The sequence below is a fragment of the Mauremys mutica genome, chromosome 9 (assembly GCF_020497125.1).
Source record: "Mauremys mutica isolate MM-2020 ecotype Southern chromosome 9, ASM2049712v1, whole genome shotgun sequence".
Taxonomy (NCBI): domain Eukaryota; kingdom Metazoa; phylum Chordata; order Testudines; family Geoemydidae; genus Mauremys; species Mauremys mutica.
Window position 1 is genome coordinate 37,490,433 of NC_059080.1, and position 16,563 is coordinate 37,506,995.

General features: G+C 42.4%; 1 long non-coding RNA gene across 1 annotated transcript in view; it reads left to right on the top strand.

Annotated features, from left to right (window-relative positions):
* LOC123378090 overlaps nucleotides 1–16,563 on the top strand; it is a 53,647-nt gene that overhangs the window by 21,204 nt on the left and 15,880 nt on the right. The window contains exon 2 of the long non-coding RNA XR_006582454.1: nucleotides 10,058–10,119. This is a non-coding gene — a long non-coding RNA (uncharacterized LOC123378090). The remainder of the gene's footprint in view (nucleotides 1–10,057; nucleotides 10,120–16,563) is intronic.

The window sequence follows — 16,563 nt, forward strand, 5'->3', positions numbered from 1 at the left end:
AGCAGCCAGACACCAGGGAGATTAGAAGAGCACACCAAGGCACGCTGCACATCAGAGAGGCTTTGAAAACCAGTTTCATGACTGTCCAGACTTCAGTGTGACAGTTCTGTGTGTTTCTCCTTGATGCAAACCCACCCGCTTTGTTGATTTTAATTCCCTGTAAGCCAACCACCTTCCCCCCTTCGAAATAAACTAGCTATTATTTTGAAGCCAAGCATTCTTTTTTTATTTATTAAAATAAAATAGATAATGGACAAGGTAGCCTGGGTGGGGTGGAGGAGGAGGGAAGGACAAGGCCACATTGTTTATTGTAGCCACACTAAAAATCAAACTGATTGAATGACAACCTTCCATTGCTTGGGCCATCCTCTGGAGTGGAGTAGCTGGGTGCCCAGAGCCTTCTCCCTCCCCCTGCCCCCGTTTCTTGGGCGTCTGGGTGAGGAGGCTATGGAACATGGGGAGGAGGGGAGGCGGTTATACAGTGGATGTAGCAGGGGTCTGTGTTCTCTTGTTGGCTTTCCTGCAGCTCCAACACACACTTCATCATGTCCGTTTGCTCCCCCAGCAGATGCTTCCGCATGTCTGTTTGCTCCCCCATTAGCCTCAGCATCGCGTCCTGCCTCAGCTCTTCACGCTTACTCAATTCTTTCCTGGCCTCTGCCACTGAATGCCTCCATGCATTAAGCTGTGCCCTATCAGTGCAGGAGGACAGCATCAGCTCGGAAAACATGTCATCATGAGTGTGGTTTTTTTCACCCTCTAATCTGCGAGAACCGCAGAGATGGAGATGATAGGGGGAGTGTAGAAACATTTTCACCTGGGGGGAAATAAAAAGGGAGAGTAAAATTGGGTTGGCTTCTTACGCCTTCATAACATGTGGCAATGTTTTCAAACTGCAGCGCCCCCCCCATTCCCACAGCAAGCAATGGGTTGGGTTTCACATTTAAAAGGAGGGGCTGCAGTATTCAGGTAGATGTACAGTACCCACCCTGTCACGTGGCTATTCTCTGAGATAATCCCTTCTCCCGTTCCCCCACCATGTGGCTATTCTCCGGGATGATCCCTTTTAGCCAAGTGCAAACAGCCCAGCATGAACGGGGCCCTTTTACTGTTCCCTTACAAGAATTCCCCTATTTCAACCAGGTGACCATGAACACTATTGCTTTTAAACCCTGTACTGTAGTTACAAATGTGCACTCACCAGAGGTGCCTTCTCCAGCTTCAGGGTCGGGGATCCTGCCTTAGGAGGGTATTGGCTCCAGGGTGATGAAAAGGTCCTGGCTGCCAGGGAGAACGGATTCACTGCTTGCCTGCTGCGCATTCTCCTCCTCCTCGTCCTCATCCACAAAATCCTCCTCCGTGTTCCGTGAGACTCCCCACTTGCAGGTGTCCACAGACAGTGGTGGGATAGTGGTAGGGTCCCCCCTGGAATGGCATGCAGCTGTTCATAGAAGCGGCATGTATGGGACTCTGACCCGGAGTGCCTGTTTGCCTCCTTTGTCTTTTGGTAGGCTTGCCTGAGCTCCTTAACTTTCACGCAGCACTGCTGTGTGTCCCTGGTGTAGCCTCTGTCCAGGGGTGAAAGTAACTTAAAGGACTTACCGGTACACTGGAGTCCTAAGCAGAGCGTGGCCTCAACCCGAAGAGCCGTGGCCTCGACCAGAAGAGGTGGGGCCTTTCAATATTTAAATGGCCTGGGGCTGTGGCTGGGGTAGCAGCGGCAGGGCTCCTATGGTGATTTAAAGGACCCAGAGCTCTGCGATGGCCGGAGCCCGGGCCCTTTAATTCACCCCTGAGCCCTGGGGCTCCCAGCCGCCTCTGCAGCTGGTAGCTCTGGGGTGATTTAAAGGCCCTGGGGCTGTCCAACATGCCCTGTGAGATTTTGGCTAATATATTTGCATTTCTTCTTTTGGATCGGAGTTCTGCCTGCACAGATTCTTCTCATAGATTCATAGACTTTAAGGTCAGACGGGACCATTATGATCTTCTAGTCTGACCTGCACAATGCAGGCCACAGAATCTCACCCACCCACTCCTGTAACAAACCCCTAACCTATGTCTGAGTTATTGAAGTCCTCAAATTGTGGTTTAAAGACCTCAAGGTGCAGAGAATCCTCCAGCAAGTGACCCATGCCCTACGTTGCAGAGGAAGGCAAAAAAGGTCCAGGGCCTCTGCCAATCTGCCCTGGAGGAAAATTCCTTCCCGACCCCAAATATGGCGATCAGTTAAACCCTGAGCATGTGGGCAAGACTCACCAGCCAGCACCCAGGAAAGAATTCTCTGTAGTAACTCAGATCCCACTCCATGTAACATCCTATCACAGGCCATTGGGCATATTTACCATTAATAATCAAAGATCAATTAATTGCCAATATTAGGCTATCCCATCATACCGTCCCTTCCCCATACAACAATCAGATCCAGTGTCTCCCTTTCAGTCCATGCTGGAGCTTGTTTGCAATTCTGGGACTGCATGGTCACCTGTGCTGCTGAGTGCTGCTGAGCTCGCCATGCTGACCAAACAGGAAATGAAATTCAAAAGTTCCCGGGGCTTTTCCTGTGTACCTGGCTAATGCATCGGAGTTCAAAGTGCTGTTCAGAGCAGTCACAATGGAGCACTCTGGGATAGCTCCGGGGGCCAATACCGTTGATTTGCATCCACACTACCCCAAATTCAACCCAGCAAGGTCGATTTACTGAAATCAACAGGACTACTCACTGAGTAAAATATCACCCAACAGGGGCTGAGGAGAGCATAATATGGCCCCAAAAGTAGTCTGCGCTCACTCTTAATCCCGCTCCGAGCTGACTGCTGCAACAACTGGAAATGTAGAATGAATTAGCAGTTAGTAAGAAATGGAGACAAAATTGTATGCACACCCTTGACCTCTGCAGCTAGGCTTAATGTTACAATGGCCATATTAAATTATTATATAAACCTTGCAATGTTCAAGTTGCTCAGATATTTTGTTTTCCAAGTTAGTTATAGCCGTTCCCATTCTTTAAAAAAAGAAAAGGTTATAGTCAAGGTTTTAAACCTATCTTCTGATATCTTAAAATTGCATTAAATACATTCCTGTCCTTGGGAAGTTCTTTGTTAATCCTGTTTGTATTGTTTTTAAATGCTATACAAACATGTTCATTGTAGATTAATGTGCTGTTTCAAAGCAATTGCAGTGGAGATTTTAAGATTGTCATTAATTTAGGGGGAAAGAGGCTTCTGTTACTATCCCTGTTCCTTTAGAAACTAAATTCATTCAAGGTCTTTTTTCAAACTTTTGCACTAGAGTTCTAAATGAATGCTATCAAAGACCCTATTAAAGAGGATTGTATCCATTTGACCAGGGTTCATGCCAGGAACTAGTTTTAGATATTGTCTTACATTGAAAATGCAATTCCTCAATTATACTTCCCAGAGCAAAAAATGAAATTACCTTGAATGCATGGTCTAATAGGCTTATTTCTGATAATACAATGGTAAATGGTCAAATTCATCCTCACAGTAAAGTGTATCTGATAAAATAAATGTAATGTGTAATATGAAAAAAGAGACTAGTGATAAACAAAAAGTCAGTCACATAAAAGCCGTGAGATTTAGTAAAAGGCAATTTGCCCAAGGGTTCAGTATTTAAATAGCCACATTAACTCCATGACTGCTGTTGAATATTCCAGGTCGCTATGTCTTGACTGTACCTACCGTTCCTGGTGTGCTAATGGAGAAAGGGAGAGCTGCACCATTTGGCGGGTGACTGTATGGAAGGAGTTGAACACATCACTTTTCACAGGGGGCAGATAAAGTAATGTGCGAACATACCTTCTCTGAAAATTATCAGCATTTTTGGGATGATAAAAGCCACATGAATAATTGACTCCATTAACTGTCTGGTGCTATACCTCCTCATATTGCAGTGATTAATGTTTTTCAGTTCTCTGGAATGTTTTTCCACGTGGGAAAAAACCTTTCTGATTTGCTCATAGAGCAATACTCATTTACAAATCATCTCCACTCCTGTTACTCTGTGTGACCAAAGGCAAACTTCCTATTACTTCAGTGAGGGTGCGGATGGGCTGGTCATGTGCCTGTATTATATGGCCAGCATGGCTTGGGACTGTTAATCATTTGGTCTAACACCTCTTTCAAATGGGCACACATGACCATGATAACTCAGTGCACAGATGTAGGGCCATATGCTGAAATGACTTCCAAATGGGGTGTTCTTCCAGACTTATAGTGCTTTAAAGCACACCCAAATGGCAGACACTGGGAAAGGCTCTTATGTTCCTATATCCATGGAGATTTATGTGCCTCTCTCTTGTGAGCCTTGTAAATCCCCAATTCATCCATCTTGGGAAAACAGATCCCAGAGCTTCAGGGTTCTTCTCAATTGCCTGTAATTTGCTAACCGAGGCAACCCATTGATATTGGCATTTTAATGTAGTTTGTGTGCATAGGAATTAATTATAAAAGTTCAAATGAATAAAACAGCCTTATTGGATTTGGACTCAGAATTTGCTGATAGTTAGACCTGCTAGCCACTAACCCACATGGCTAATTAGAATACTTTGGGATTAGAGAGTCATAAATTTTGTGATCAGAAGGGATTGATGATTATAACAAGTCTCAGCGCCTGCATAACACAGGCCCAGGGATTTTACCCCGTGATTCCTGCATCAGGCCCATAACTTTGTCTTGAGCTAGAATATATCTTATAGGGAGGGCACATGGTATAAAGGCTAAAGCATAGGACTGGGTGTAAAGAAAACTGGATTTTATTCCCAGCTCAATCTTTGGTTTAACAAGGTTCAAAAAAGAACTGGATAAATTAATGGAGGATAGGCCCATCAATGGCTACTAGCCAGGATAGGCAGGGATGGTGTCTTTAGCCTCTGTTTGCCAGAGGCTGGGAAAGAGGGACAGGGGATGTATCACTTGATGGTTACCTGTTCTGTTCATTCCCTCTGGGGCACCTGACACTGGCCACTGTTGGAAGACAGGATAGTGGGCTAGATGGACCTTTGGTCTGACCCAGTATGGCTGTTCTTGTGTTCTTATGTTTGGTTTATTATGTGGCCTTGAGCACATAGCTGCTCTATGCCTCAGTGTCCCCATCTGTGATATAAGTGTAATGCTTCCTCATACATACTTGCAATGCACTTTGAGATCCTTGGAGAAGAGTCTGTGGAATACTAGTGTTGTTTGAGTGCTGAGAGAATCCATAAAGTACCTAATGGAAATGCAATGAAGTTGGCAAAGAAACATTATGTATTTTATATAATGGCAGGAGGGCTTAGACAAAGAACCAGGGGTCACCCAATGAAATTAACAGGCAGCGGGTTTAAAACAAATATAAGAACACGTAACGCATAGTCAACCCACAGCACTCATTGCCAAGGGATGTTGTGAAGGCCAAAAGTATTAACTGATTCAAAAAAGAAACTGATAAAGTTCACAGAGGATAGGTCCATCAATGGCTGTTAGTCAATATGGTCTGGGACACAACCCCATGCTCTGGGTGTCCCTAAACCTCTGACTTCCAGAAGCTTCAAGTGGACAACAGGGGATGGATCACTCCATAATTGCTCTGTTCTGTCCATTCCCTCAAAAGCATCTGGCACCAACCACTGCTGGAAGACAGGATACTGGTCTAGGTGGACAATTGGTCTGACTCAGTATGGCCATTCTTATGTTTTTGTTCATTCCAACTTCCACAGTCACGGAAAACTTTATGAAAATTTGCATTATTTAAATAACTTTACTCCTTAAACTAGCACAACAAGAATTGTCTCTCTTTTGAAACTCATATTTCACTAAAACTAGCATACATATTAAATGATTTTTCTTTTTCTTTCTCTTTTTTTTTTCAGTTTGATAATAGACTGAGTAGGAATGTGCTGAAAAACACAAAAAGAAAAAGTTCCAGCAATCGGAATTGTCATGGCAATACCCTAGATTTTTCAAAAAGTTCGGTTCTGTTTAGCTAGTCACTTTAATTTTCTTTCTCCAACTTGTTTCGATTCTCTGCCATAATGATAATTCTTTATGTGACTGTCAGCCCTTTGCATTGTGACAGCTTAAATTAATGTTTTGATATTTCTCTCTTTGTAAGAACACAACAAAGAAGACAACTGCCAAGGATAGGACAGAAACTGTGCGAATGTAAAGCAGACATTTGTGCACCAATAAATCCAGGAAGAATAATTTTCATTTTATTACCCTGTTAATAAGCTTTTGCAACTAATCCTGCACACTTGGGTTCTGTCTGCTATCAAGATCTTTGGGTTCATCAAGATTGCCTTAAACCTCCTATAGGGAACCTTGGGCATTGCTAGTAATAGGTCAGACCATCTGGGTCAGGTAAGTTCAGTACCTAAACTAGGCTGATTCAGAATTTAGTATTAGTCCAGCTGTACATGTAAACTGTGCAGGATTAGCTTGTTTTACAATTGAATTATAATAGCTCTTGTTCGCTGCTGAAATTCTTGTATAAATTAATGTATGTTCATCTCATTTTGACATGCCACATCTCCAAAAGTTAAGAGGCTCAATAACGAGGGTGCTGAGGAAAATGCAGGCGGAATAAGGAAGATTTTGTTTTCCAATTATAAAAGTGGACAGTGGAAAGAAATTCCTTAGTTTCAGGTTGAGGTTTAGAGAACCCTTCCTGCAGCCCTCCACTTCCTCTCATTGCCTCTTGTGGGCATTTATAGCAATGGTATCCCTAAAAGCATTCTAGGGATGCAAGTTCACTTTTGGAAAGCCTTGAAAAAAGATGGCAACTTCAAAACTAGCTAATATAGGCACCGATGCTGCAATCAAAGCCATGTCAGTTGACCCCTATGCCCACCCAAAGTCCAACTGAAGTGCTGCTGCAGCATGAGTGTCTGTCTTCATTGATTCAGTTGTAGGACTGGGGCCTTAATTATTTACATTCATGGCCTCATCCTAGAGAAAAATGTATTTGGGAAGTGTGAACAAAATCATTGAATTTAGTGTTATACCAAGAGCCACCAGGTGGCATTTTTACACACAGGGAGCATGCTTCCTAACATGAGGAGACAGATGTGCTAATTCTGCTCAAGCTAGCGCTCTAAAAATAGCAGTGTAGCTGGTGGTGGCACCTGGGGCTAGCAACATGAGTACAAACTCCCTGGATGACCTGGGTACATGCTCCAGTGACTGTCTCAGCTACCACCCATGCTACTCCTGACTACACTACTAGTTTTAGAGTGCTAGCTTGAGCAGAGTAGACGCTTCTAGCTGCAGTGTAGACATACCCACAGTCTTACAAATTATCAAGCAAGTTTTTAGTCTTTGACTAAATTCTCTGTTAGTTCAGTTTTGTAGTGGTCCTTTGAGAGGAGCTATGGTGGATAGCGAAGAGTTTGCTTTCTGCTTTGTTCTGCATATTAGGAGGCAATTCTTGGAACAATGTACCTTTCTAGGAGCTAGTGACTAGTGTGTGGGCTGAAATTTCTGGAAGAGGAGATTGTCTGCATGCTGCTTGTGATCACCTCTGTTCCAGGGCTATTGTGCATGTGTAAATAAAAGGCCCATCCTTGCTGATTTCTCCTCCACTGGGAAGCAGACATGCAAGGCCCCAGAATTCGGTTACTGCTTGGCAGGGGCCAATGCTGGTATAAAAGGATGCTGTTGTTGAAAGAAGGAACAACACTCTTTTTGACCTCTGTGAATGAAACTGACCTAGATGCACAGGGCTAGGACAAGGCTTAGGCATTACCTCTTTGGGCAAGGACCATCTTTTTGTTCTGTGTTTTGTACAGCATCTAGCACAATTGGATCCTGGTCCATGATTGGGGTTCAAAAGTGCTATATTCATATAAATAATAATAATACCTAAAGCTTTATGCACCCTATGGGTTACATTGGACATACGTTGTATATATGCCTTACCCTAGTCCACTACCCAGGCGTAGATTTCACTCATTGTGAATGAAGCAATATCTTTTACATTCCACTCAGAAATTTTGCACAGTCAACGCTGAACCACTTCTGTTCACCCAGTTTATTTTGTAGGTCTTACTGAGATCTTGCAAATTAGCCAGCAGCACTTATGAGTGTTTACAGGGGGAAATTCCACACACATGCAATAGACTTTTCTATTGACGTTGTGTTTTTTAGAATTAAAAATTAATTAAACTATAAAACAAACAAACAAAACACCCAAAGACATTATATGTGGCTAAACTATTGTGGCTATAACTTTAAGGCTGAGAAAACAAATGCTCAAAAGTCAGGAAATGCAGAGTTTAGCCTTAACTCTGTCCCTTTCTGGTGTGACAAATGTATGGTCTCTTTTATATCATTACAAAGAGGAATTCTGGGATTCCAGAGTTGTGGTATTTGCCGTGGACCACCAATCACTCAGCCCTTGTTGCAGAAGTGAGCATCTGCATCTCAGTGTTTGCTCTTTTAAAAATGTTTCTAGTCCTGTGAAGGCAACATTGAAATCATCAACCAAATATAAACATTGTCTTCCTGATTGTATAGACATCCAGAAGTGTCCAACTACTGTTCTTATCCATCAAATTCAAATATAACGTAAAAGTAAATAACACAGGGGCTAGGATACTTAGTGTGTGATTCATTTTTGCATTTAATTAAAAATGTCTATTGTTAAATTTAAACTAAGCTAGCACAGAATTTCCAGAAAGGGACCTTAGTGCAAAGTTTAGGGCCACAGAAGACCTGGGGCCTTGATTATAAATTATTTTTCAAATAATACAGTATATAATAGAATATGAATTAGAATTTCTTATACAACCTTCTATGCAAAGGTAGCATACATAAATCTTCAGAAAACTTTGATATTATCTCCCAGTGGGCCATATGAACTTGAGATAATTTCAAATATTGGACAGTCTAAAATTAGAATGGTCTTAAATTTGAAATAATCTCAAACTGGGGATTGTTTCCAGTAGACATCATCTCAAACGCTGCACAATTTAACTTTATTTTTCATAACTTTAAAACAATTTAACCAATTTTAATCAAACTTGGCTTGTTCTGTTGATCTCAATAAACCTCCAAAACCAGAGGAGCAGAAGGTGAGGGCAGGAGACAAGGATGCCAGGGGCACCTGAGGTGTAGAAGGATACTAGCCACAGTCCACTCACTCCCTCCTGGCCCCAGACTCCCTCCAAGGCCTTGAGACCCCTGCCTGTTCCAACTCCTACTGCTCCCAACTTCTTGTTCCACTGGCAGCCCTCACCAGAACCCCCTCAACACCTGAGACCACAGACCTACCCAATCTCTTGTGCCCTCAACGCTTTTCCCGCAGCCCAGCTTTCCATTCTTTGGAGGGCTGCCGAGAGAGACCATTCACCCACACCCCAGTTCCCCAAGGACCATAAATCTACAGGGAAAGTATGGCTACCCTCTGCCCTGTTAAATCAGGTATCTCCAGCCATAACTATTAAAGGTAGGCCCTAACACATGAGTCTTCTATGCAAGAGAGCAGAGACTAGGATGGGCATCAACCCCCTGGGCAGCATCTACACAGGATCTAACACCTAGGTCCTCCTCCTCTTCCCCATTCAAGTGGAAAGAGGTCCTTGCATGTGCGTTTGCAGAAGATTGGCAGGTCTTCTCCCTTGAGCATGTGCTCCTATTACTTTGGTGGCAGGGAATCAGCTGTTGATTCACTTAGGCAGCCACTCACCCAGCTACAGCAACCAACTTACCACACAGCCAGCCACTAGCCCAGGAAACTGCACACATGAAGGGTTATTTCTCGCACATTCTTATATATGTATTTGTTAACATGGGTGGGGGCTGGTTTGCTGCATGCTGTAGGTTTTTTTTTTTTGAGCAGTGCCAGGGGCTGGTGAGGCCACTAGTGTGATTAGGTATTACTCAGCATAAGTAAGGGTTATAGAATCAGATGCTCTGGTTGGGCAAAACCCATCAACCCTTCAGAACGGAAACATAATTGAGGTTTTGCAAAATTGCAACACAGCTGCTTGAGGTCATCACCAGTGAAAGTAGCTGACACGTTTACACAGAAGATGTTAATGGGATTTTCCTTTTCTTTTTAGAAATGTTCAGATCTATGGGATCTCATCACAGTCCATGCTGCATGAATAAGTCCAAGGATATGGTGAGATGATTGTTTAGTGTTTCTACATCTTGCTTTCCATCTCCCTAACAACGATATTAGCATTAATACTGTGCTTGAGGCTCTGAATGTGGATACTAATGGGACTCAATCAGCACTTCGTGAACAAAAGATCCCCTTTATAGGATACTCTGTGAAAGTTAGTAGATTGGCTTGGCAGTTTGTCAACTCTACCTATTTCAGGGTTTTGTTTTATTCCCTATACGTTTCTGAAAACTGAGTTGGATACTTGGGAGAATTATATTATGTGACAAATTAGTAACATAAGTTAAATACAACTGCTTGCTATTGCCTCCTGACCAGATTATTCTAGATTATTTTACTAAATAGCCAGCAGACCCCAAAGTTAAGTGATGTATTTTTTACAATGTAGAATATGATCTGTTCTCATAAAAGGAGCCACAAAAAGGGCATGCTGAATTGCCAATTATACTTCTCCCATAAAATCTCCCCTAGCCCCGTTAGCATAGAGTTGGGAGGAAAAAATAATTACAGTGAATAAGGAAGCCTAACAAAAGATGTAAATGAAAAATGTTATGCATTGGCATTCAATTGATCTATCTGAAACAGAGCAGAAGGAGAACTTGAAGAGATGGCAGGAAGCTGATAGCTGGTTTCGAAAGCACAAGTTTTAACCTGTGCCGGGCGCTGAGCTATAATTAACAACGGCAAATCTTTTCCTGACAGCTTCTCTAGATTAGCATTTTTGACATCTACGTTCACTCTGGAAAATCATTAATGTGATTTTCTTTTTTTATCCAAATAATATTTTTATTAGCTTTTTGGCATATCACAACAAAGTAAAGATGATGTTACAGCCCGGGCAGGTCTTTAGCTCAAAGGCTTAGTACTTACAGTGTGTTTAATTAGCTGCCTGATTATTGTTTTATTCTGAAAGAAGATTTGTAAATGTGTTTTCATCTATAAAGCATCTTTAAAGTGAAAGCAACTGTTTGATTCTTAGTTTGTGAGAACTATAACTGGATAACAAAGCACCGTGATTAATTGTTGTCAAGATACTCATCTTCACTGCACTCTTTCCCACACCCCCACCCCCTGAGATGGTTGAAGCATTAAAGTACTGAATAAGAAAATAGATGTTTGGGTGAACTTCAAGTTGTTATATAAATCTTCCCCGTTAGTAACTGCATTTTGCAGAAGAAGAGTAAGCCTCAATCTGGGGACATGGGGCTAAACACGTCACAGTATTTTCAAATATAGCAATACACAGCAAAATAGCTTGCAACTCGGGGAAGAAAACCTATTTGCAAAGCATCTAAACACACTGAACTTGTATAATTTGGTAGCAGAGTAATTCAATAATTAATCTGAAAGCTTCCAGATTAGTGTCTGTTTTGCCTAATTCAACATTTGCCAAAGTTCAGGAAAAATATGCACTAATGCTGCTACTTTTCCGCTCCTTATTTTCAACATGTATTTTTAAAATGTGGGTAATGAATATATCTCACTAATCATTTTGAAAGCCTATTATAAACAGCAAATCATCTGTCAACTACAGTTAATATTTTACTTTATTATGAAATTTTAGTCATTATAAAAACTGGACTGGACAAAACCATGAAGATTAGTAGGCAAGGAAAAATTCTCCATTAGCAGGTAATCTATTAGCCTTATATGCAAAATGTCACCTGGTCTCTAAGGGAATACTAGTGCCATAGATTGAATTCCATTGGATAACACTGAATACTGAAACAAGACACACTCCACTGCAGGGCAGTTGGAATTGAAAGACTCCAGGAATTTACAAATTTTGCAGCTCTTAATTTCCCTACACATTATTAGTAGCAGCTTCGGCAGAGTTGATGCCCTTCTCCCACTTTGTAGGCAGGAGCTGGCAAGGTCATTTATTGTTGAACATGTTTACTGGAGAAATGCAGTTGCAGTTGAACGATTGTTTTGGGAAAAATAAAATCTTTGGGTGAGTCAGAAGTGAAGACAAAAGGTCATTTGAGAATATTTCAGCAGGAGAAGGAATTGATAAAGAATATGGAAATGAATTCTAATTAGAATGAAAAGTTCGAAGACTGCACCCTGTAGTGAAATTAGTGTCTTCAGCAGACAATGCTCCTCATTAACAATAGAAACTTCACTTTTATTATAGTTAAACTTAGATTTTTCACTGTGTCCTACCACTTAAAATGTGCATCCTTGACCTCAATGCACTAATGTACACACAATAGATATTCTTAACTCTGTGTACTCCAGAGTGTACAGAATGCACCCTTGAAATGAATACTGGAGAGATCCAGCACATGGCTGATATTTGATGCACATTATTATGAAGATGGATGCACCTTTGAATGGTGAAGAATTAATATAAAAGGACTCTGCCTAGTGAATCATATTTAAAAGTTCCATCTAATTTGTCTAACATTGTATTTGGTACATGACAATACGGTTATTATACTTCTTTATTGTTAAGGCTTTGTCACCTTTTCCCTTGTAAACCTGAAAAGCATCAGCAGTAGATCTGATAGAAAACCTACATTTCTGATATTTTACTATGTTTTTGTCCAGTATCAGGAATTGGAATATTTAAACTTTTTTGCAGAATGAAAAGTTCAGAAATTTTTCAATTAGGAAATTTTGAAACATTTTGTTTTTGTTTGGCATTAATCTCTACCTTGAGCTGAGGTGACATGGTGCCTCATGGGAGTTTTAGTTCTGGATCCCTCATGCCTCCATTTGTCCCTATGGGCCTTGATTCCCCAACAGCACTACATCTCCCAAGATGCACTATGGGATCTTTAGTGGGGACTCAGCCTCACAGTGAGACCATGGTGCATCCTGGGAGATGTAGTCCTGCCAGGGAGCAAAGCCCATGGGGTGCATGAGGAACACAGGTGTGGCTACATCAACTACAATGGAAATACACCAGTGTGAGAGGCACATCAGGCCCTAGAGACAGCGATTAGACAGACCTTTCACTCACTGGTAGAACTGGCAAACTTTTTCTGGGTTCTATTCTCATATCTGCCATCCACTCGCTGTGTGGCATTAAGTCATTTTCATAAGTGGCCAGTGATCCTTGGGTGCCCTTTGGTTGTTTTTTCAGGGGTGCTGAGACCTCACAACTACACCTGAAACTCAGTTGGAGCTCCACGGGCTTGCATCTCTGCAAATCAAGCCCCAAAGTCTGAAACCGGGCGCCCAAAAATGGAGGCACTCAGAATCACTGGCCGCTTCTGAAAATGTTGCCCTTATTATCTAGGTGACTAAATTTCTCCTATCTGTAAAATGGAGGTCATGATGCTTATCTAACTCCCAAAGGGAGTTGCAAAAATGAATTAATAGTTATAAAGAGCATTGAGATCCTTAGATGAGCACAACAGCATGTTATCATTATGATGTATTTTTGAGGGCATGGATGAGTGCATCTCTGCCTGAGGATGGCAGGGGAAGGATGTGTCAGAGAAGAGTTTCAGAGACAATTACAGTAAAAAATCAGAACTTTAAACAAGTCTAATGTTTGCAGCTGGAAAGACTTAAAAGCTATTTGCCTCTAATCTCCCTCTGACAATCAATGAATAGAACACTAAATGTTATTAGACTAATTTACTGTTCATCAAGAATAAGAAATGAATAGAATAATTTACTATTCATACATCTAACCGTGTGACACGTGTACAGATTTGTTTGAAAGAAAAAAAAGCCAACCACATTGGGGGCCTTTTCCTCTCTTTATACTGTTATTACACCAGTGTAACTCCATCCACACTTGTGAAGTTACTCCTGGTTTCACACCAGTATGCATGTGAAAGCAGTCATATTCTTGTAGAAGCATTTTCTTATTGGGTAACCACAGCTGCTTTGGTTTGTGAATATTAGTTTGGTATCTCACCATCTACCTTCCTTCTTTACTCCCCCACTCCTCCCCGGCAGTAGTAGTTATGAACTGCATTGTCATACAGTAGGCCTCCACTAATTCCCAGTCCTCTATGTCATGAGTAGAATTGTGCAGAGAAAGGTAGTTCCATTTCACAGAGGATGTCAGTATTTGTTCCAACTAGGAACAACCCCCGCCCCAAATTCTCCATGAAAGGGAAGTCCTTGAGGTTTAGAACTCTGTGCAGTCCACCTTGCTGACTACCCAGAACCCCAGACCCTGGAAACCCTGAGATACCCAACTCAGAAGCAGACTGCCTACCCCAACACCATGGACCCCGGATGTCCTGGCATCCCACCTTCAAGGCATTGCACCTGGCTGGCTGCCCCAGAGCTTAATATCCTGGAAGCTCAAGCCCCCCAGCAACTCAACAGGCCAGTTGCAAAAGATCTGGAAAGCAGAGCTGGCAAGAAACTGGGCAGGTTCCAGAGGAACTTTGTCAAAATCAAACCATCTCCACGTGATGTTTCAATTTACATAAATCCATAGATTTGATGAAAATGTGTTTTGTTGGAATATTTCCAACCAGCTGTAGTCATAAGTATTTGCTTCCAGCATGTGGGCAGCCCCAAAATCTTCTTGGGTAGATGTTTACTATAAAACATGGTACCAAGTATCAGAGGGGTAGCCGTGTTAGGCTGTATCCGCAAAAACAATGAGGAGTCAACAGATTCCTTGTTGTTTTTATAAAACATGGACTCCATCTTGTATTTGTCGAGCACCCTGTACTCCCCCTGAAACCCTTCCAGCTTTTTCAAAGTTCGGGGTATGTAAGGCTGCCAGGACTGCAAGAGATTAGATCTGTTGCCCTTTTCAGTAGTTACATTAGTAATATGGGCTTGGAATTTCAGAAGTGCTGAGCACCCAAATCCCACTGAGTTCAACCGAAGTGTTGGGTGCTCAGCACCTTTGAAAAATAGACCCACAGTGTCAAACCTAAAGTTCATTCAAGACTACCATTGACTTTAATGGAGTCTGAATCAAGCTGGTAGTCAGTATCCTCCTGTACACTGCAGACTTGCGTGCACACAAAGTAGGAGTCGTGAAAGAAGGTGGTAAATTGGTCTTAATAACTGGAAAGAAGATTCTGTGAAGGAATTTATCACCATCATCACAGCTTGTTACTTCAAAACCCTAGCCAACATCTGCTTTTGTCACTTACCTCAGATAGTTCCTCAGGAGCACAAGATGTTCACCGGGTTCTGCATCAGGCAGTGTTCAAGTGTTTCCCTAGTCTCTCCACCTTCACATTTGGGGTCATTCCTCAGCTTCCACTTGATCACACTATCACCTTTGCCAGCCCAGCTTTTGCTCAATTTAGAGAATGACATTGTTTTTGTTTCAGGTCAGTGCCTGGGTGGAGTTGTTCTGAAGGAATCAGTTTCTCCGAGATCATCGATATTTCCTGCCATTTTGTTACGCTATAGCCTTCCACAGTTTTGTTTTGTTTGTGTAAGGGATTTTCAGAGGCAAAGCTCTTTCTGGACTTCAGCCTCTTACGTGGTGGAATACGTTGTCCAGACTGTGGATGTCTTGGATCATGCACTTTTTTTGTCTCTCCCTTTTTACTGACAGCAGATGACAGTGGTGTGCAAGCCACATGAGTCAGTATGACGACTGTGTGGGTGTCAGTTTCTTAGTCCCTGTGATGATCCTACAGGATTGAGTCCAGTAACAATTTTGTGTGCCTGGAGTGAGTCTGACCATACTGGGGCACAATACTCTGCAGCTGAGTAACTCAGAGCAAGACTGGTTGCCTTGACCAGTCTCTGGAGTGCACAATTCCTGGAGTTCACTTTCTGGAGCCTCCCTCTCACCACAGGTGGCAGGGAACCACCCAGAGCTTCCTGCTGCTGTAGGCGGTGGGTCCCCTCAGCCACCGTGCAGGGGGACCCTGGAGCTCCCATGCACTGCAGCGGTGGGGGACGCTTGAGTCCCAGCAGCAGTGGGTGCTGAACCCCATTTTGTCAGGGATATTTTTAGTGAAATTCAGGGACAGTTCACGGGCTTCCATGAATTTTTGTTTGTTGCCCATGACCTGTTTACTAAAAATATCTGTGACAAAATCTTAACCTTAACCATTTAGGATGAGTTGGTGTGCCACTTGGTAGGGAGAGACTGTGACAATGAGCTTTGGCTGCTGTCTATCCTGGTTCAGCATGTGAATGGTGGCCCATACTTTTTTGCTATTATGGCACAGGAATTGGTGTTCAATCAGCTCCATCCAGCAGTTGCACCACTTCTTTCCAGTCTCTTTCATAAGCATTTCCCCATGCCCAATAAGTTCCACTGGGCCATCGTGTTTCATAGCAGTATCTTCCACCAGTCTTTGATCATGGATAAGTATCATGCTGCCATAGATGTTGCTTTCAATGTTTGCAGCAATAGGATGCCATGGATACTTAGTGCTATTGTCTCTCTCTGTCTCTTGCAGCATGCAATGTCTTCTTTCATGCCAGATAGAATGTCAGCCTTCTCTGGAGAGACTATTTTAAGTGCCCTCTTTGGCTGAGACCCTG